The sequence below is a fragment of the Pleurodeles waltl genome, chromosome 1_1, assembly GCF_031143425.1.
Source record: "Pleurodeles waltl isolate 20211129_DDA chromosome 1_1, aPleWal1.hap1.20221129, whole genome shotgun sequence".
Taxonomy (NCBI): domain Eukaryota; kingdom Metazoa; phylum Chordata; class Amphibia; order Caudata; family Salamandridae; genus Pleurodeles; species Pleurodeles waltl.
The window spans coordinates 431996343-432018610 of record NC_090436.1 but is presented as its reverse complement, the minus strand read 5'-3'; the positions used below and the strand labels follow the sequence as shown (position 1 = coordinate 432018610).

The 22268-nt window shown below is 43.6% G+C and overlaps 1 protein-coding gene across 1 annotated transcript in view; it reads right to left on the bottom strand.

The window, feature by feature from the left end:
- The window catches only part of MRPS27 (mitochondrial ribosomal protein S27), a 260540-nt gene that overhangs the window by 190365 nt on the left and 47907 nt on the right, over positions 1–22268 (bottom strand). The gene's annotated exons all lie outside the window — the stretch shown is intronic.

The following is a 22268-nucleotide window of genomic DNA, read 5'->3' as shown; positions in this document are numbered from 1 at the left end:
TTACCACCTTTCTATCCTGATGGGGTATGGAGACGGGTCTGCAGACAGTCCAATTGTTGTAAAGAAGCCACTACAGCAGATATTTTGCAGTCTCCTCTAAACCTTGGATGGAAACTGGGCCAATCAAAACTTCAGAACCTACTGCAAAGCCTGCATACGTCATCTGGTATGGTCGACAAACAGGGTGCAGGAGGCCTGTAGCCTAGGAAGCCTCAAAGCCATCTTCACCGAGACCCAGAACTGAGCCTGAAAAACCAGGATCAGAGCTTAAATGTCTTGGACTTAATCCAGAGAGAAAGCCAGAAAGTGCACCATGTCCAGGATGGTCTCAATGGAAGGAAGCCTCTGAGAAGGATTTGGGTGCGACTTTGGTATGATGATTATGAACTTCACCATGGTTCGATGCCATCTGGAGGTTTTCCATGACTTCCTATCACAAGCCTGCCTTCAACAGCCACTCGCTGAGGTAGGGGAAGACTGCTAACCAACCTTCAAAGATATGCGGCAACTACCATCATCTTCTTCATGAACACCCAAGGGGCACTTGTGAGTAGAAAAGGGAGTATGGAAAACTGAAAGTCTTTGTAACCCTCTCTGAACCGGAAGTAGCACCAGTGGGCATCTGGGGCAAATATATGGTAACAGGAGTCCTGCAGATCCAGTACCACTATCCAGTCTACCAGATCCAGGGCAGAGAAAACCTAGGTCAGTTTGAGCATCTTGAGTTTGTCCTTCTTCACAAAGAAACTGAGGGACTGAAAATCTAAGCTAGGCCTCTGCCTTTTTCTGGTAGATGGAAATAACACCCAGTTCTGCGCTACAAGTATGGGACCCTCTCCAGGGCTCTTTGGAAAAGTTTGAATTTTCTGTAACAGAATGGACAAATGGTTTTCTGAATGCCACTCAGATGTGGGTGGAAGATGTGGAAGGACAGAAAGGAATGTCAGGGTAACTCCAGTGGAATATTGGCAGATCCATGGGCAGAATGTTGTGGTTTGCCACTTGCAGAGAAAATGACTGATCCTGCCTCCCACTGGGTGGTTGTGTGCTGCTAAGAGCAAACACAAAAAGCTCAGAGGCTACTGCCGGAGGGGCTGAGGACTGAGAGGTTTGCTGTCCTTGCGGGCCTGAAGGTTGGTTGCTGGATCCCCTACACTGAGGTGCCTGCTGCTGGGATGGTTGACCTGGATATGGTCTACAGGAGAAGCCAATAGCAACACCCCAAAAGGGGCAAAATTGTTGAGGATACAGCTTTATGAGTGTGGAAAAACCGAGGGAGTGTGGAAGAGCTCTACTTGCTTGAAAGCGGAGTCAGCCTTCTTGTCAAAAAGGTGAGATCCATCAAAACACATTCATGAGCGAGGTTTGAAAAACCTGTGGCTTTCATCTCTATGTGGTGCTGCAGCACCAGGTTAGTGCCAACAGCTTGGTCTAAACATGTGGTCATGTCCATGCCTGACCACATGACACACATTCCCAAATCCTGACCATCTTGAATGGTCTGTGCTAACTTGGTGTGGAATTCTTCAGGAATTGCTGGCAAGATCTCTGAAATCACATCGCATAGTGCATGGGACTACACTGTTTCAGCAAAAACCTGTTGTTGACTGATCTGATCTGAGGAGACTACAACATCCTCTACTCAAATGTAGAAGAAAACATCCTCTACTCAAATGTGTCCACTATTTTGACACTCTGTCCAGGGGGTTAGGGTGGTTGGAAAAGAACTGGGATTAAACCTGCTAGTATGGGCCTAAACGAACCGGCTCTCAGGTGTAGGAGGTTGTGCTCGAAAGGCAGCATGCCCTGGAGAGGGTCTGGGCCATCGTGCCACCTGTGTGCTCACAGGTGAGAATGAGCAGGGTTTAGCCCAACTGCACATGACCTGGTCAATTAGGTCTTCGATGAATGGTAGTAGTGGTTCGGAGGAGGCATGTCCAGGCTGAAGTACTTCCTTGAGTATGCTGGTTTTTACCTCAATGGAAGGTAACTGTAAATCTAGCACCTCAGCTGCCAGCCTAATGACTACGATGAATGAGGCTGATTCTTCTGCATAAGGGACAGCAAGAGAACTCAAAACTATGTCAGAGGAAGTGTTCAGCCAATGGCTTCTTGTAAGTCCAGATACAAACCGTCATCATCATATTGTGGGGAAAATTAATCCACACCATGACAAAAGAAGCTGGTTGGCTCTCATCGGTGTCTGATCCAAATATTTACGGGAGCACTGGGTGTCCGCTACTGGACCAAGGCACTGTCTTATCATAGTCAGTTTGTACTGGGGCTGGGTCTGTCAGAACTGTAATAGGATGCAGCTCTGGCCAAGGTAGAGACAGATTCAGTTCTGAGTCGAACAGAACAATGGGATTGACGTCCTTTTTTAGTGTCCTCACAATAAGAAATTACATGCATTGTGGTGAAGGCACGGACTTGGCTCCGGAACTAGATCTGAACCCAAAGCAGGTTCAGGAGGCACATACAGCACAGTATGCGACCTACTGGCTGACTGGAGACTTCCGAGAATCTGTGGGGCCTGACGATGCACCAGAGGGAGCCGCAGGGGTTTAATAATATCAGTCTGCTGTGGCGTCGCTGACAGACCTAGGAATTCAGGGTGCATTACATATGCTGTGGAGCTGGCTTTTCGGTAGGGGACAGGGCGTGAGACAGGGAGCACCTTTACATCCACACAATTTCTCAAACAGTGGTGAGGCTGAGAATGGCCACAAAAGGAGGAACAAGTCAGTGTTCTAACTTCGAGTGTGAGTGGGCCTTACGCAATTTTCTGTGGTGCTTGGCAATGTACAGCTTGTATTCGTAGTTGCAAATTGTGTGGTTGAGATTCGTCAGGCACACTGCTAGCAAGACATCGCGCTGTGACCCAAACCCAAACACACACCTTGTGGGGATCTGTTTCTGACATTTGTTTTTGACAGTCCCAACAAGAATTAAACCCTGTAGTTTTAGAAGGGGACATTTTTCCTTGCACACTAGAAATACATTTTGGAGAGAAAATATCTTGTCAATTGAAAAAAAAGTAGGTGCTAGGTCTAGATCCATGTCCAAAAGAAATGAAATGTCATCAGCGTGCTTGGATGGTACCTATATGTGGCTCCGGTTGTCACATGGGGGGCAGGGCGGAGTCAACCTGGAGCCCACCACGAGACCTACAGGCAGGTAGGATCTATGCTGAATAATCTTCCAGATCCAATTTGACACCTAGGAATGTTCTAAAGTTGAGGAATATACGGTTAGAAGTATCCACCAGAACTAAAAATCACTGGAACCTACAGCACACAGTACTAAATCAGTTTCAAAAACCTACTCAAAAGTGAAACACCTATATCTATGCATCATTCAGAAAAGAACCGAAGTCCCTTCTCTTCTAGAAAACTTGGTCACAGATTGCCTCTACTCCTCAAAATCCAAGACTAGAGGGCAGGTGTTACAAAAACGCTGAATCATCACATATCTAACTTTTGACCTCTAACTTTACATACATTTGAGAGTGTGCCATTACCTTTGGGGACACAATGATACATATATCAATGATTTCAAATTAATTAAAACACAAATGTAAAGTATTACAGTGCAAATTCAAATCATTAAATAGGGTTTTTAAACATCCTTCCCCAGATGCCAAAAAAGCAATGCTATGCTATGCCGCTGTATGTAAGGGTTGTGCTGCCACCTGCTGGTGAGAAGTGGAGCGAAAGGTGCTTTCATGTGGCTCTGAATTGAATGTTTGATAGAGGTCTGTACAGGCATCTCAGCATGCAATGAATGCCTCAATTTGCTGTTGCGTTACAAACAGAAGAGGTTACTGAAGTCAAAAGAAGAAGTTCCAAAAAGTGCTCAGGATTACCTGCGCCTGTATTATTGCATGTATATACTATCATGCAATCAGTTAATAGTTTCCTTTTATCCCTGAACAATGACGTTTAAAGTTGGAAGTCACAATTGAAATCTGAAAAATTACTGTCAGAGGCAGAAAAGCATGCTAATGAATAAATATTCTCCGATCGGCATTTTAGCAGGTTCCAGAGAATGCCCTAACCTCAATTGCAAAGTACATTTAAAACACGAGTGTGGATTCAAATGCCACGAGGTAGGTGCGACGGGAAGCACTGCGGCTTCATCCATGCTGCAGCCTGGCTTGTCTTCTTCACGGAAGGTGCCGGTATGGAAGGCAGAGTTCAACAGTACATCGGAGAAGTGCCAGCAGTAGTCGAAATTAGGTTATTTTCTGTAACGGTCATGTGGCATGCGTTTTCACGGATTACTGTGCATATACTTTCTTAATACTGGTCCAGCTCCAGTTTGATTAAGATTATTATTTGTTGGGTGCTAGTAAAGAGATTGTTCAACGTTTAGTTTAGAAGTGGTTTGTGTACGACAGTGTAAACGTAAACCAAACATTGGCAAAGGCAATAGGTATCGCCTGCAACATCGGAATGCAGACCTACTGGCTTTGCCAATGCTTTTTCCCCCCACAGGCTGCTGAGCACCCTTCGGGCCATCTTGGAATATTTTTTCATAAAGAAAAAGAAAACCATTCCAAGGTGACAGCGACATGCCGCTTGGGCAGAACAAATGCACGAATTGGGAGAAAAGCTTCTTAATCAGGAACGGAGAAAGGAAAGAAAGCCCACACATCATGAGCAAGGGTGGACCAAACCCCACTTTGAGTCTACTTTGGATAGTTACATCTGCAGCCTCTCCGTATTCGAGAACTAATGAACAGTGTTGGTGAAAGGGCCCTGTAAGAACTTAAATGTACGGGCTGGGAGCTGAAAGACTGTTCCGCTGGGGTGGCTGGTTGTCCATTGCTCAGCCAGAGCAGCCTGCTTTCTATACATGCACTTGGCGATCCAGGTCTGCAATGATGATGTGATGTGTGTTTAAGGGCATGGTATAGTTATAATAATTCTATCTCACGGTTTCTAAGGTGCGCGAGAGTCCTGTTAATATGGCAGCACTTTGACAACTATATGACGTTGGTGCTGAACTGTGTGTATAAGGGTAAACGCTGACTAAAGTGTGTGCTTTAAATGACACCATTTGTAGGTGTTAGTGGAATGAGCATTTGCACCATTACTTTTCAGTGAAAGTGCAGATGGATGTCTGATGAAAGCCACCTATGAGACACTGGCAGTGTTTTATTTGTAAAACTGTGTCAGGGCTGTCTCCAGAAAGCAACCCATTGCAGCCCATACCCCTCACTGCCCCAGCCAGCGCTCTCAATGATAGTTCCAACACAACTACTAACCACTGCACTCCAACATGTGTGACAATTCAGACTATTCCAGGTCACCAAAAGCTATAGGAACGGCGCTGGCAGCAGGTAAATGTATACTGAATTATTTAACACTGTTGGTGTGCTCATCTGGAAATTAGATAGGCAGTGCCACCATGTGGTGTACTTAGTGCCAGTATTGAGAATTAAGTGCCAGTGGTGAGCACCAGATACTACCAGTTCAAATTAAGCACTGGATATTGGAGGTGTATTTGGTGGTTGTGGTAAGGACTTTCTATAATTCCAATGGGAAGTTGTGCCTTTGGTTTGGGTGATTTGTGCAGTCTGGTCTGGAAAAACGAGTTATTCAAACTAGAAATGCTTAATGCATATGTGTGATGTTAAGTGAGGCCGCAAGAAGGGTGAGCAGTCACTCCTTTGAGAGAGAAGACAGGTAGTCAGGCAAACAAAATGCAATTGGTCTGAGGAACATCATTGCATGGCATGGCTTATCACAGGTGCTCATCCCAACCCCCATCCACCTCTGGTTCTGGGTATTAATGGCCACTGTAGGAGGCTGGCCTGGCTTATAGTGGGTACCACTGGTACTTACACCATGTGCAGGTCCAGTTATCCCTTATTAGTAGAGTAGTAGTGTTCTAGCAGCTTAGGCTGATAGAGGTAGCTATAGCAGAGCAGATTAGGCTGAACTAGGAGACATGCAAAGCTCCTACTATACCACTTATATCATATAGGTACTATATCATAAGAAAGGCAATACTCAGAGTTACAAAAACAAAGGTACTTTAGTGACAATGTGCCAAACATATCTCACAGGATATACTCTCTTAGTCGGTAAGTAAAATACACAAAATATACACAGAAAACCAAATCAGGTAAGTAACACAGTGAGAAAGTAGTGCAAACACTGTAGAATACAATAGGATGCAATAGGCCTAGGGGCAACACAAACCATATACTAAGAAAGTGGAATGCGAACCACGAATGGACCCCATGGCTAGCGTAGTGTGTAGAGGGTCGCTGGGAGTGTAAGAAAATACTGAAGGTGTCCAAGATACCCCACCCCAAGACCCTGGAAAGTAGGAGTAAAGTACTACTATTTCCCCAGAAACACACTAAAGTTGTGATAAAGGATTTTGCAAAGACCACAACAGACTCCAAAGCACTGAAGATGGATTTCTGGACCTGCAAAGGAAGGGGACCAAGTCCAAGAGTCGTGAAAGTGTCCAGGGGGGGGCAGGAGCCCACTAAACTCCGGATGAAGGTGCAAAATGGCTGCCTCCTGATGGAAGAAGCTGCAGATTCTGCAACAACGAAAGGTGCTAGGAAACTTCTCCTTTGTGCAGAAGATGTCCCACGGCGGGCTGGAGGATGCAGTGTTGTTTCCTTGGCAAAATACCACAAACAAGCCTTGCTAGCTGCAAGAGTCTCGGTAGAAGAAAAAGGGTGCTTCCCGGACCCAGGAAGGACCAGGATGTCACCACTTGGGAGAGGAGACAGAGGGAGACCTCAGCAACCTAGAAAGCCCACGCACAAGAAGGTAGCACCCACAGAAGTCCTTGAACACGGGTTCAAGAAGTCTGAAAATGGCAGTTGTCTCAACACTTCAGAAGAGGGTCCCACGACACCGGAGATCAACTCAGGGAGCTGAGCATCGCAGGACAGAGTGCCGGGGACCTAGGCTTGGCTGTGCATGGAGGATTTAATGGAAATGTGCACAGAAGCCCTTGTAGCTGCAGTAGTTCACGCGGTGCACAGGATTACTGTCTAGAGAGGGGAGGCAAGGACTTACATCCTCCAAATTTGGACAGTTGGACCACTGGACAGTCTGGGTCACTTGGGTTCACCACCTGTGTTCCAGGGGCCACGCTCATCAGGATGAGAGGGGTCCCAGAGTACCAGTGACACTGAGGTTTGGTGCCTGTTGGAGCAGGGGGAGGATTCTGTCAACCCACAGGAGATTTCTTCTTGGGTTTCAGTGCAGGGTGAAGGCAGACAGCCCTCAGAGCATGCACCACCAGGAAATAGTCGAGAAAGCCAGCAGGATTAGGAGCTACAATGTCGCTGGTAGTCTTCTTGCTACTTAGTTGCAGCTTTGCAGGCGTCCTGGAGCAGTCAGCAGTCGATCCTTGGCAGAAGTCAAAGAGAGAGGTTCAGAGGAACTCTGGTGAATTCTTGCAAGTCGTTATCTGAGAGAAAATCCCACTGGAGAGACCCTAAATAGCCCTCAGAGGAGGACTGGCCACCTAGTCAGGTAAGTACCTATCAGGAGGGGTATCTGACGTCACCTGCTGGCACTGGCCACTCAGAGGCCTCCAGAGTGCCCCCACACCTCTGGATCCAAGATGGCAGAGGTCTTAGACACACTGGAGGAGCTCTGGGCACCGCCCCTGGGGTGGTCACTCCCCTTTCCTTTGTCTAGTTTCACGCCAGAGCAGGGACTGGGGGTTCCCTAAACCGGTGTAGACTGGCTTATACAAGGAGGGCACCATCTGTGCCCTTCAAAGCATTTCCAGAGGCTGGGCAAAGGCTACCCCTCCCCAGCCTTTAACACCTATTTCCAAAGGGAGAGGGTGTAACACCCTCTCTCAGAGGAAATTCTTTGTTCTGCCTTCCTGGGACTGGGCTGCCCAGACCCCAGGAGGGCAGAACCCGGTCTGTGGGGTGGCAGCAGCAGTAACTGTAGAGAAAACCCCAGAGAGCTGGTTTGGCAGTACCCGGGGTCCATAGTGGAGCCCCGGGGATGCATAGAATTGGCTCCCCAATACCAGATTTGAATTGGGGGGACAATTCCATGATTTTAGACATGTTACATGGCCATGTTCGGAGTTACCATTGTGAAGCTACATATAGGTATTGACCTATATGTAGTGCACGCGTGTATGGTGTCCCCGCACTCACAAAGTCCAGGGAAATGGCCCTGAACTATGTGGGGGCACCTTTGCTAGTGCAAGGGTGCCCTCACACTTAGTAACCTTGCACCTAACTTCTAGCAAGTAAAGGTTAGACATATAGGTGACTTATAAGTTACTTAAGTGCAGTGAAAATGGCTGTGAAATAATATGGAAGTTATTTCACTCAGGCTGCAGTGGCAGTCCTGTGTAAAGGATTGTCTGAGCTTCCTCAGGGTGGCAAAAGAAATGCTGCAGCCCAACGGGATCTCCTGGAACCCCAATGCCCTGGGTACCTAGGTACCATATACTAGGGAATTATAAAGGTGTTCCAGTGTGCCAATTAAAATTAGTAAAAGTGGTCACTAGCCTATAGTGACAAATTTAAAGGCAGAGAGAGCATAAGCACTGAGGTTCTGGTTAGCAGAGCCTCAGTGACACAGTTTGTCACTACACATGTATTCACATTCAGGCCACAAACTATGAGCACTGGGGTCCTGGCTAGCAGGATCCCAGTGAGACAGGCAAAAACAAACTGAAATACATGTAAAAATGGGGGTAACATGCCAGGCAAGATGGTACTTTCCTACAGCCACCCCTTATACCCTAGGCTCAAACCAATGCCACTGAAGATGTCATCCATGCTGAGTAACAGGAGTCATGCTGCCCAGGATTCTGTCACATGCATGCTGTCCACTTATTACACCCCATCACCAGCACATTCAATACAGTCCTCAGACAGGCATCCTAAAAGCTATGACCTATGCCCCATGTGAGTGGCAGACAGCAGTGGTATTTAAGGATCTACTGCAGGTTCTGAAGATCCTGCAGTCTATAAAAGCCACACCCAAGGTGTGAGGAAGAGCTTGGCTTGCCTCCTTCCTGATAAGAGGAAGCCTCTACTTTGGCTCGGTTCTTCACATGTGTTCCACTGCTGGGGTTCAGCCCTTCACCTCTGTTCCTCGCTGCCCAGTAAAGATTATCTTTAAACCACATGTTAAGAACATCTACCCTGTTTGAGGCACTTGCAATTTCATCTGTAGCGGTACCTCAAAGATTATACTGGTATCCTTGGAATTACTCAACCACTACTAGTGCTGCCTTCAGAGGCCTCGAGTTAGTGATAATATCAAGCTCCACATAGCTATTTGTTTGGATTGTGGGCCTCTGTACTGTCTCCTGAACCAAATTCATCAAAGTTGTACTGTAACAACTGTTTCTTGGGCCTCTGCAGTGTTATATGCAGATCAGCTGTGAACCTTTGTTTGTGATCAGTGTCCCAGGTTGTGGGGCATTAGAAAACACTAGAGGACAGCAGGACAAGAACAATCTCATGACAATTTCATTGGCTCAAACAAGATAAACTGATTGTGCCACTGATTTGTTGAATGTTTACCGAAGTGCATCAGATGCTACAGTAAAACTTGTGTACATGTCACTTCCTGTGGAATGATACCATTTTCTGTGAAATCCATGTAAATTGAAAAAACTGTATTTTAAGTTGATGTAATGGTAGAGATTAACACTCTTGCATTTTGTTTTGTATAAAAAAGCTGTCACTCGCAAGGGACTGCATGAAATTCAAGAGGACCGCCATCCAAGGAGCTGTGTGACTACAAACTGTATTGCAACTCTTGTGTGTCTTTTCTCATATCCCAATCCCCCTTCCACCCTCTTAGCTCTCAGTGCAGAGCACAGTCTTGGATGTCTTTAGCACTGTCAATGGGAAAGGAGACTGGTGGGCTCCACGTCATTCCCACATCAACATTCAGATCTTAGTGGTGGCTTGAGTCTGATTCTGCATAGCTAGACAAATTTAAGTAGGCAAAGCACTGGTTTATGATTTAGAGACAGCATTCTATACTGTAGGAGAAAAGTGAGGTATACATTATTCAAGGGTAGGGAACTAATGCAAGATAAGCAGAACAAAACACTGCAGTCCCCGCAATCATCTGTGCACAGCACCTGATGGGCCAAACAGTACAAAAGCTCGGTGTAAAACAAATAGTTGAACTATGGTCTAAAGGTCATCATTAGGATGGAGTGGTGCAGAAGTAGGAGCGTCTAGAGCAGCAGAAACTTCCATTAGAAATAGTTTGTCTGGTGGAACTAGCTCAGTGGATTCATTAGTACGACCCTGTGTCCTCTGCAAACCACACAAAGCACTCCTTCCTCCGAGCACCCCACTCCTCATACATTTCACTTGGCATCCCTCATCCAGTACAGACAGACAGCACATTCAAAAAAGACAATGTCTTGTTTCCCTTTCTGGCCCAGGATGTGTAGTACAAATGTTACAGCACTCATCACTTCCTCCTTTCTATCTTGCTTCATTTGCACTATTTCACTGCTTCTGCTTCAAATAAAAGATTTTTTCTTTTGATATCCCTTTTGTCCCCTGCTGGGATTCTCAAATATGACTTTCACGTTGCGCTTAGTTCTCTAGACAGTGCAACAAAAAAGATAATAAATCTCATCAATGCACATAGAAATATAAATCTACATAATGGCATTCTGAAGGCCTGAACAAACATTGAAAAAGGGCTAAAGAGCTTATGTCCCACACTACGCGTTCTCTAAATGACAGTTAGCCTACTATCATTACACATATAACTATTATGAAAATCTCGCAAGAGGCAACTAAGACAATCAAGAATGTTTTCCATATTCTTAAAATTCAGTATAATATCCAAAAAGACCATTTCATTCAAAAAGGTATGGCACCTGAGGAGTTCATCGACGGTACCACTCCAAATCATCAAAATACTTTTGCTGTATCTTATCCAAATGACAATTTTGTCTTCAGTGTCATACAGATAATCAATCTAAGCAAACTTTCACTTCATTCAGTAAAGGAAGTGGGTATGAGGCCATTTTTTTTTACGAGTAGAGTTGTGTATCATCTGCATATTATGCCTTTTGATGTTGGTATTAGTGAGTAGACTCCCCAAGTCCCTTCAAGTAAAGGTTGATGATGGCAGGGGACAGGATGGAACCCTTGGGGAATCTGCAAGTAAAAGGAATCCTCTGAGACCTGGAGGTGCCCATGTAACTGAACTGAGGTCTGTTGGAAAAGGAGGAGGATGAACTATTGAAAGATGTTACCAGTGAGTCTGAATCAAGACTTCAGGGTGTGGATGGGGCTGGGATGGTCAATAGTGTCTAAGGCAGTTGAGAGGTCCAGCAATATCAAGAGGCATGGGTCATCTTTAACTGTGGTCAGAAGACTGTGGTCAGCAATGTACACAGAAGCCGTCTCTGTGCTGTAGTATAGTCTGAAGCAAGACTGGAGACGCTGGAGATGGCGATGGATGGCACTGATGTAATCTTGGGAGTTAAGAGTAGATTGCTTTTTCTATGATCTTGCCGATGAAGGCTAGGTGACGAATAGACTGGTAGCTAGGGAGGTCATCAGGGTCTAATGCAATTTAAGTAACAACAATATAACACCCAGAGCAAGATCCTGTAATTCATCAAAGCAAGTAGCACCAGTAAAATAAAGTCCAGACTTGGGACTCAGTGGACAAAGTTATTAACTCCTGTTACACCAGGACAATAGTACTATATGGGAATACCCATAAAGGAAAAACCATGATAAGTTCTCTCATTGTTCTAGTCTCAAAATACCGACACTGTTGTCCTGGTGTAATTTACATGTTTGTCTGATTTGTAAAACAAACAGGAGTTAGTAACTTGGCTAATGGATTATTTGATGATTTATGAACTACATGGACATTTATAGCCTGTTTGCTTTGTCATTATTGCATCCCGATCAACTTACAGTGCCATAGCCTTGAAAGTCGTTACAGATGAAACACGTGTCGGCTGCTCGTTCATCTTGGATTAAAAAGCATATTCGTCCACTGAGTCGCAAGTCTGGACTTTATTTTACTGGTGCTACCTGCTTGATTTGATGAATTACAGGATCTTGCTCTGGGTGGTATTTTGTTGTTACTTTTTATGGAAGATTTCTCCCAACTTGCAGCACGTAGTTGGTAGCATAGTGCTGTCACCCGTGGATCCTTTACATTACTTGTACTGTTATTACATTGTACACTATAAGGGTGGAGCGATTTCTTTTGTACCACTGCTACCACATCTGTGTTCATAATCTAATGCAATTTAATTTAACAGTGAGAGGGTCTGGCCTGTTTTGAGAGCTTTTGGGGAAAAGCGTTGAGGGATGCGTTGCAAATGGTGACTACACACAAAAACAAAGAAAACCTACTTTTTCCTTATATGATACACACACACACACAAGTCAATGGACACACACACTAATCACTTTTTCTCTGGAGGTGTCTTAGCATAAATGAGTGTCATTCAAGTCCAGAGATATCTAGCACTTGTGGGACCATACGAAAACATACACAAACCTCTCAGCCCCTACTGTAACTATTCAAAAAACTTCACAAAGCAGTGCTTTAATGTTTTTTTTGTTAATGAGAGAAAGTCAACTTTAACAAAGTAAATTATAAACATTATTTTAGTTCATGCCCATATCAACTTCTCGTTGCCTGATCATATTAATTGCACCACACAATAACTTTTATTCAACCAAGATTAATTGTCCTTTCTACCTTGTTAAAGTGCAGAAGAGGCTGAAAATGTTTCCATGCATCAGCAAAGAGACTACAATGTCATATAGCACTTTAGCATTGAGTAGAAAGGATAGATGGGGGATCCAGAATTAGTCAAATGAGGTGTTTGCTTCACAAATAGAGAGCAGGGAATGGATTGCAGTAGCGTGAAAACCCTTGGTTGAGATTTTCTGTGTGAGCCAGCAGCAACAATATGTGGGGGTGACAAATGTCTAGCAGAGGTTAGACTGGGCTTTGCAGAGTGCTGCACGACTTGGACAGAAGCAGGTGAACCCACTTTGACCTTGAGCTGCCCACTCTCCTGGAAAACCTGTAAAAGTTACCTACAGTGCAAGCAAGATGAAAATGTGTTAGTAGTTGAAGCTCTGATTCACCCAAATATCAATTCTCTCAAGGGAGAAAAGGCCACAATCAAGTGGTTGTTTTCAATACTTCAGATTTCTCAACTTGTAGGTTCAGGACTGGAGCAATGATGTGCACTGCATGCCTGGGCCTGAACCCAGGAATTCTGGCTTAACATTGATGCAACACCAGCTACAGCCACCGCAATCCTCGACAATCACCATATGATTAGAGTAGACAGAGAAGATAGAGTGGGGTGTGGCACTGCCATAATATTCAAGGAGTCTGTTAAGGTATTTTTAATTGATTCTTTCTTGGCAGATTGGGTAGAAATATGTCTTTTTAGATTTGAACTTTCAGCCAATGTCTGTGGCCATGGGGCTTTAATCTATTGTCCACCCGGCCCAAAAAAGCAATTTAGTCACAAACTGATGGAATTAATTGCCTCTTATGTTTTAGCTTCTCAACAATTTTTCATTTTAGGGGTTTTTAACTATCCGAGTGAAAATCTTCACGATTTTGAGGTAGCACAGCTTATATCTGATATTGCCTCACTTGGCCTGGTTCAGAAAGTTTTGGGCCCTTCTCACAATACGGGTCATACTTTAGTTATGACTTTTTCAAATTCCGCCTTTTTAACTTGCGACCCCCCATATCAGTTAATATGGTCAGATCATGCTGCCATCTTCTTTAAATTTTCCATATGTCATAAGCCAAGCAGCGCCAAACATATTGAAACCAAGCTTCAAAACAATGGTCTAGAATTCCTCCTTTTTCCTTTGCGGATATCTATCTATCATCCACTTTAGGAAATGTGCCTGATATTGAATTAGGTTTAGCCACTTACCACTGTGTGCTAATTCTGGCCTTTGATAAGTTAGCTCCTTTGCAACCTCGCTCTATTAGAACATTTTCAAATGGAGATACACCCTGGTTTACCTCTTCACTATGAGAAGAAAGAGCTTCTTGTAAAAAGCTGGAACAGCGCTGGAGCCGATGCAAGGAACCTGAGAGCAAGGAACTGTATCCCTCAGCGTTGACAAAATATCACTGTAACCTAAAAAATGCTAGGAAGCTATTCTATGCGAACCAAATTGACTCTGATGGCAATTCAGTCAAATAACTAAATAAAATTCTTAATTCCTTTTCCAAGCCTCTAGCTTGTACTCAAAAGATCTATCATGGCCAAGTTTTATGTGACTCTTTCGCTTCCCATTTTGAGGATAAAATAAATAAGATCTATTCCAAACTTGCCGACTCCATGGAACAAGAAATCAAGCCTTTGAAGTTAATTTAGGATATGCCTATTAGTTCTTCCCGCTTGGAGCAGTTCACTCTTTTTTCTCAAGAACAAATACATTTGGCTCTCATATGAGCCAAATCAGACTCCCCTTTAGATATATGCCCTCCAAAGATAACATCCTCATTAGCTAACATTCTAGCTCCAAAAGTGGCTTCTCTTTTTAATGTGTCTGTTATTAATAGAAAAATTCCAGTAGCCTGGAAAGCAGCACAAGTGATTCCAATCCAGAAGAAAGCTAATATGCCTCCTGATGACTTAAATAACTATTGGCCGATCTTGCAACTTCCATTATTGGGCAAGTTATTGGAAGGCCTAATAAACAAACAGCTCTTGGAATATTTACAACTCAATCAGCTCTTGCATTCCTCGCAGTCCGGTTTCCGTCATTTTCATAGTAAGGAAACTACTTTAGTAAGGGTGACGGATCATATCAGAAGTGCATTCGCTACCAACTGTCCTATCATGCTAGTACTACTAGATCTATCCGCGGCTTTTGACAGCGTGGCACACTCCTGCCTGATATATAAGGCTGGTGGAGTGCAGCATAGTCAGGCCAGCACTACAGTGGCTGGAGGACTTCCTTTCAAATAGAACGCAATCACGTTAGGCTCTTTCAAATCACATACTGTCCACTTGGATAAGGGAGGCCCTCAGGGCACGTGTCTAAGTTCTACTCTATTTAACATTCATATAGCACATTTGGCCAAGTTAGACTTGTACATTGATGATACCCAACTGTTGCGGTCTTTTGGTGGCGAACCTTCCAAAGTGGAAGAACTCTTCGGAGCTGGCCTTAGGGTTATCACTCACTGGAATTCGGTAAATTGTCTCCAGCTCAACTCAAGTAAAACTGAGATAATGCTATCTGGGAAGGCAGCTTCTTAGTGGAGGCCGAGTTGGTGGCCTTTAGTACTTGGGACCCCTCCTATCCCCACCACAGTGTTAAAGAATCTTGGTGTTCATTTGCATCCATTTCTCACTATGGCAGACCATGTACAGAAAACTATGGGTTTTTGCTTCCATCTACTTTGTCTGTTGAGACAGGTTTTTCCTCTCCTTCTGTCCTCCTCTAGGAAAACATTTGTTCAGGCTTTAATCATGAGCCGTCTGGATTATGGTAACGCCTTGTTTGCTTCCATAAATGAGTCCTTGTTGACCAATCTGTGGCAGCACGTCTTATTTGTAATGTGCCTGCAAGAACATCAGCTACTCCTCTACTCGTTCTCTTCATTGGCAACCAGTTCGCAGTAGGATTACTTTTAAAATCTGTTATATTACTCATAAGGCACTAATTGGAAAGGGACAGCGTTATCTATTCTCTAGGCTTCTTCCCTACAGCCCCATTAGAAACCTGCAAACTCGCAAAAAAAGGTTGCTTACGGTCCCTAGGGTAAGTAGGATCTGGAAGGGTGGCAGATCCTTTTCATATGTGGCCCCTCTCTACTGGAATGCACTCTCTAGTCGTTCTTCGTTGATGCACCGATCACTTTACTTTTAGGAAACTTCTCAAAACGGTTCTAACAGTATTCAGTTACTTGGTCTTTGCTTCAACTACTGAGCTAACATGCTGAGAAACCCTTTAGGGGGCGAGTCATGTGCGATATAAGCAATTTTTAACATAACATAACATAACAGCCATGCTCAAGTGAAGAGGGCTGAGTGTTGGAAATGTAACTGTTTGAGTGATACATGTGCACAAATCTGATGCACAGTTTATTGATCCTCATCTTCTTTAATTCATGCACTTCCTATCACTTGCAAAGACAGTATGGATCATCAGGCACTTTGTTAGGAGGGCAGCCTCTCGACTAAGAGCATTAAGCAGTTATGGTGTATTGAACATATAGCGGCAGGAATTTCTTCTTGATGGAGATCAGGGACCTGTGGTTTTTCTGCCTTTGGTGAAGATAATCAACGATGTATAAAAGCAAAAAGCGTATCCTGGCCTACTTGCGCTGATTCTAAGTCGTCAAAATGTGGACTCCTTGGGGAGTGAAAGCATGAGGGAGCACATTTTGTTTAGATGAGCAGACTCTTACAATTTTTTACAATAATGAACATTTCTGGCACAGCGATTGACAAATGTTTATCACATGAATACATTCACACCACAAGTTCTATCTTGTATAATTTCTGATAACAATTCAGTAATATTTCCAAATGTAACAAAATCACCAAAGGAGAGTGTAACAACTAACTACTTCAGCGGCCTATGTTCCTGCCATAACTGACCACAAGCATAAATACCCAGGGTGTGAATATCTATAAGATATTTATTTGTCCAAGGGATGGGTTGCTTTAGAAATCTATGTGTATTTAAAAATTGCATGTGTCCCTTCTGGTGCCATGCAGTTGAGGTGACTGTTCTCATTATATCAGAGCTCTGATATTCTGATTATTTTATAGGTCAGATTATATCAGAGGTTAATTCTAGCAAAGTGTTCATTTTGCCACCTTTCCACAAATCTAAATACAGTTGCTGGAAGTGTGCTGGAAGCAGAAGTTCCTGGAATGGGGTGCCCTATAAGTGTTCACACCAACAAACTAACATGTTTAGAATATTAACCAACTCCTTTCGAGTTCCTCCCACACTTGAAAAGGTTGAAATTTTACTACTGACCAGAGCAGGAGCAAAACTTTTGAAGGGTGGGAAATAAGGGTATTTACAGAGGGTACATTTTCAATTACTCGGCTGATTTGTCTATGGGCATTTATACGAGTTTATATCAGTTTATGCAAAAATGGAATTCATAAGTTTCTAGGAGTATGGTTTCTAGGCCTGCTTCTGTAAACACTTATGAATTCATGAGAACTGTAAATCTGCACCAATGCAAGGATGTATATTTGAAGGTGCACTTTTGTGACTTTCTCTAAGAATCAGAATTCAATTTATTTTCATGTTGCCTAAAGTACTTTTGAACCTATTCTGCAATATTAATCTTTTTTCAATATTGGCATATGCCAAACAAGATTTACTATATGATTCCTTAGAGAAATGGCATTAAACATTGCTCAATAATGTATCAAAACCTTTATTTCCAAGTGGCAATGTTATGCTCCATTTTATTTTAAAAGCAAATAATTACCAATATTACTTTCAAGCTTATTCGCGTATATTTGCATATGGCCTTGGAGTATTTTTGTGGGCATTATAAATGGGTTCAAGGTGGTTAATTTGGCAAATTTATATATGTTTATATATGTTTTTATACTGGAACCACTCTCAGTAATGCAAGCAAATGCGCTGCATTTCTTTAGTGTGCTCGCCCTGACAGTGAAGGCTTTACATTCATTATATACAGAAGATTAAACAACTGTTATACATACAGGCCTTGTCTTAGTGCCAGACAATATTCTTTCACAGATCCATTCTGGTGGACTGTAAACTGGCAGCCAAAGGGTTTGTGTTTCGGGGAGTTAGATCTACTTCTCTATTGGACATAATAAATATGCAAACTTGTTGTCCTCGACTTCAAACATGTCCTCTGAGATTGGCTGACAGGAATTCCACACCCCTGAATACGAATGCTAGTGACTAAGTCACAAATAAAGCAATCTATTACATGAGAGGAAGAAAAATATTTGACAGTTTGACATGATTTGTGGGTCTCCCAAGGTTCCCGAAAGATTTATGGCTGTGCTCAACAACTTAGATATAGGTTTACCTGTTTTAAACCAGGATAGATCCAGATAAAGTTATTAATTGTTTTGAAATAGACATCGCCCAATAAAGTGAGATTTTTTGACTATTCAAGCTGTTGTGTCGAAATCGAAATCACTCTAAATACATGGAGAAGTGTTGATGAATTCAACAAAAGTTGGCTCATATTGAATGAAATCTCACTTTGGGATATTATACTGGGGAACATCCATTCATAATTGAGAATAAGAAAGTTAATTTAGAGTAAGACTTTGATCTGCCTCATAAACTTCCCCTAGCTTCAGGATGTACATATAAGAATTATGCTTTTAAGTACTGTTTTAATTAAAAGGTAATACGTTATTTGTTTAGGGGTGCAAAATGGATCCACATGCATCATCTTTGTGTAATCCATATAGCGAAGATAGTTCCTCATCCACCCCATGATTGTCTGTCCAGCACTTGAGTATTTAGCAAGCTATCCTTTACACTATACCGGAGGTAGTTTAACCTTCAGCTTCTTCTACTGCTCTAAATCTAAATTAACTCAAATCTCCCACCTCAATGCCAGGAGAAGAAAGGATTTCATATAAAAATGTTTCAATTTGAGAAGACTATTTGGAGAGGCAGCAGTAAATGGAAAGACATAGAAACATCTCTTATATTTGTTATTTCAATTAAATGACAAACTCTGTGGACTGGTGGAGACAACTGTCTCATCTACTAAACGGACTACTGTAAGCTTGATTTTCTATGAGCTGCTCTTTATAGTATAACTTGTTTTAAATTGCCTCTCCATCTTATTATCTATATACAAGATCAAATATGTTTAAAAAACAATTCCCTTTTTACTTGAGATATACAGCTTTTACTTATTAGTAACCCTTCCCGAGACTATCAAGTCCTTCCTGATAATGTACTTTGTCCTCTGACTTTTCATAGTCTTCTTCCTAAAACATGTCAAGACTAGAAGTGATTAAATCCACAACAATCCCATGCTTCAAATAAACAAAAAGTAAAATAAAATGAATCATAGTTAAAATAGCCAAATGTACATAACGGAACCTGGATTTCATGATCTCCCATGTACATGTCTATCATACAGAAAGTAATATAGATGATATTGAAATCTAGAATTTTTATCAGAAGAGCCAACCAAGCTTACATCTATCTCCCTTCTTGGCTTACCACACCACAGTCATCTGAAATTTTAGGTACAAAGAAGAGAACTCTGAAGATCATGTAGACTCAGAAGAGGATGCCTGTTGGGATAGAAAAGTAATCTGCATTGTTATGGCCTTGTAACCCTGCCCAGAGTGCCTAACCGTACTGTTGTCTGAAACCCTAATGCTGATTTTTGTTGTCAAAGGCAAACATGGGTAATGCGAGTGCGCCATGACATAGGCCTGTCTCATGGACTGGGGTATTGTTGCACCAGGAGGGGGACCCAAAGCACTACCCTCATAGTGGTGAAAGGCTACTGCCTTCACCAATAGTTAAGCAGCACGGTGGTGGCAGCATACCATGTAGTAATCAGCAGGCGTAAACCAGTCCTTTTTAGCCTATGAACTGGAGTGAGACCTACAGTTTCACTGACCTTTATTAACTTCTGATGTTGTGTGCTTAACTTGCCCTTGGCCCACATCAATTGGAGGTAAAGTGCTGCACAGTGAAGGAGTGGAGACTCTGCGTTGGATGTATGTGTTTCTGGGAAGGTTACAGTGCTGGAATTGTGCAGTGCATGCATGGTTTGTGGGTGTATGTATACAGAAGAGGAATGTATTAGATGAGAGTTGTAGTGTTGTATAGTGCGTGCACAGTGAAAGTATGCGCTTGCGAGAAGTACAATACATGGAGGCTGACGTGTTGTGCAGCGAGCATGGTGAATGCATGCGCTACAGTACTAATCAGTGCATGCAGAGAGAATGTGTGTGCCGATGTATGTGCGCCTGGGGTGGCACAATAACTAGACTGGACACTGTGTGTGCTGTGTATGTACACTAGTGCAACATTGCTTGTAATAGTATATCATATGGAGGACACCGGCTTCTGTTTTGGAAAACCCAGACCTGCATGGTGAAGACATAAGAAGAAGAGGAATTGCCCACAGACAGAATTGTGTATTGTTCCATTCCTGTGAGGTGGGTGGGACACACTGGAAAAGGAAGAGAAAGACTCCCCCTATACAGTTTAAAGACTGCTCTCTGATTCAGTGGGTGATCACAAGGAAGGACCCTGGACATATCTCAGGAAGGCCATGGGGCTGATAAAGGAATCATAAAGAGTAGGACTGGAAGCCTGATAATAATCTGCATAGCACTGTGTCTAGAGTGTGAACTCAAGTCCCACCCATGGCGTGTGTTGTGGGACTATCCGCTATTACAGTCTCCTGCTGTGACAGACAGTCTTTCAAGAGGAAGGGAGAAAGAGGAGAAGTGTACCGCTCAAAAGATCACATTTGGTGTCTGGAAATAGGCTATAAAAAGGGGAGGTTGAGACCCCAAAATCTGTCATCAGCCTATGTGAGGAGGGAAAGCTCTGCAAAAATCCTGCGTGTGACCAGGACTGAGGGGGGGCAAGGCCTGCAGGGAAAGGGAACATCACTCAGGGAAACCAGGAACTTCTCTGGAGCCTTGAGCACCAGTGCCTGCCTGCTTGTCAAGACCAGTGTGCCCTTTGAGGAAGAGAAGAGTATTTGAGGGAGCACGTTCTAGTGGGGAGCCCTGGCAAGAGGGTTCCCTGTGCAAGGTGTGAGGAGACTACGGCTGCACCTAATGGGTCACTGCCTGTGTGCAGATTTAGTTTGGCGACCCCCATATCCCAGAAGAGGTCCGCCATGAAAATAGCCATGAGCTGAGTGCTGTGCGGGAAGAGTGAAGCCTGCACTGTACTGCTGTGGTGACCTATATGCTAGGAGGGGCTAGCGTGGAAGTCATTGCTGCAGACAAGTGCCAAGAACTGTGTGGTGTTTTAGTGGTAATTCTGTGTGCCAGAAGGAGCCACAATGGCATTGACTGCAAAGCCGTGAAGACCAACGATTTGTTCGAAGGTGTTGCAGCAACCCTGTATGCGTGGAGGGCCTGCCAGTACCAAGTTAGGGCCGCCATTCAAGAAATGAACATTGACCCGTGGCCTCAGCTAAACAACAGGGATTGCCCCTGACCTGCCCCGTGGACCGAGGAGGACACCATGAGTGCATTACCACATCAAAGGGAACAGGTCAGGAATGCCAGGGTCAACCCTCCTCTACTGAGGAGCACTTAACTTATTGTGTAAGAGGAAGTACCATAGCACCTGTGCACTGCTGGGGCCGGCCGCGGAAGCTCATGGAGAGCCTGCATCTGCATGCAGACCAACTCGACTGAGCACGACTGAAGCATCACGTTTGGGTCGCCCGCTAACATGCTGAACGTTTCCTCACTGTTGGAGCGAGTAAGACTTAAAATAGCTGCTAAAAATGCTGCGGCACCAAAGACACTTTTGACTACTTTCTAATAGAGTGGACTATTGAGAGAATGGCCTACTAGTGAGCATTCCCTGGATGCAGCCATCAGCAAATTGGGAATAACCCTGACCACATCACAAGGAGTGGGTGGGACAGGGATACACCAGCGACACACTAGAGCCCCGACCTCAAGGGGGATATTGTAATTGCTTATGAATGTGGTAATACTTCTTTGAATATGTAGAACTAGAAATAAAATGCTTCTTTTTAATCTGAAAATAAGTATTTGACTGGATGCTGATTTATTGACATTGCTGTGCACTCTTTTGGTTATGAGTTGTGTTCACTAACCTGTATCTACACTCACCCACCCACCCAAAGGAGTCTTTGACTTCTCGTCTACAGCTACCACTGAGAGTCAAGCACAGAAAGGGTACTTGGTCCAGTTGCTCAGAACCCAAGGTTAGGCCCAGTACCCCGTGTGTGATCCTCTGAAAAGGGTTCTGACAACTCCTGAAAACAGAACTTGGCCAGTTCTACTTGGAGTTGTCAGGTATGAGGTAGGTTGAAGGATACTGGAGTGGCAGCTGAGCCAAAAGAGGGTCCAGATAAGATTACCAGGAGAAAGGGTCCCATGTTTAGAATTCAAGCAAGGTCAAAACCTTGATGTGGGTTGTAGAGACAAAGTGGTGTTTCAATCTCCCAAACAATAATTAACTCATCACCAGAGAATCTCAAAACTAAAAGAAAGGCAGACCTAGACAGATCAGACAGTCTGGAGAGTTAATT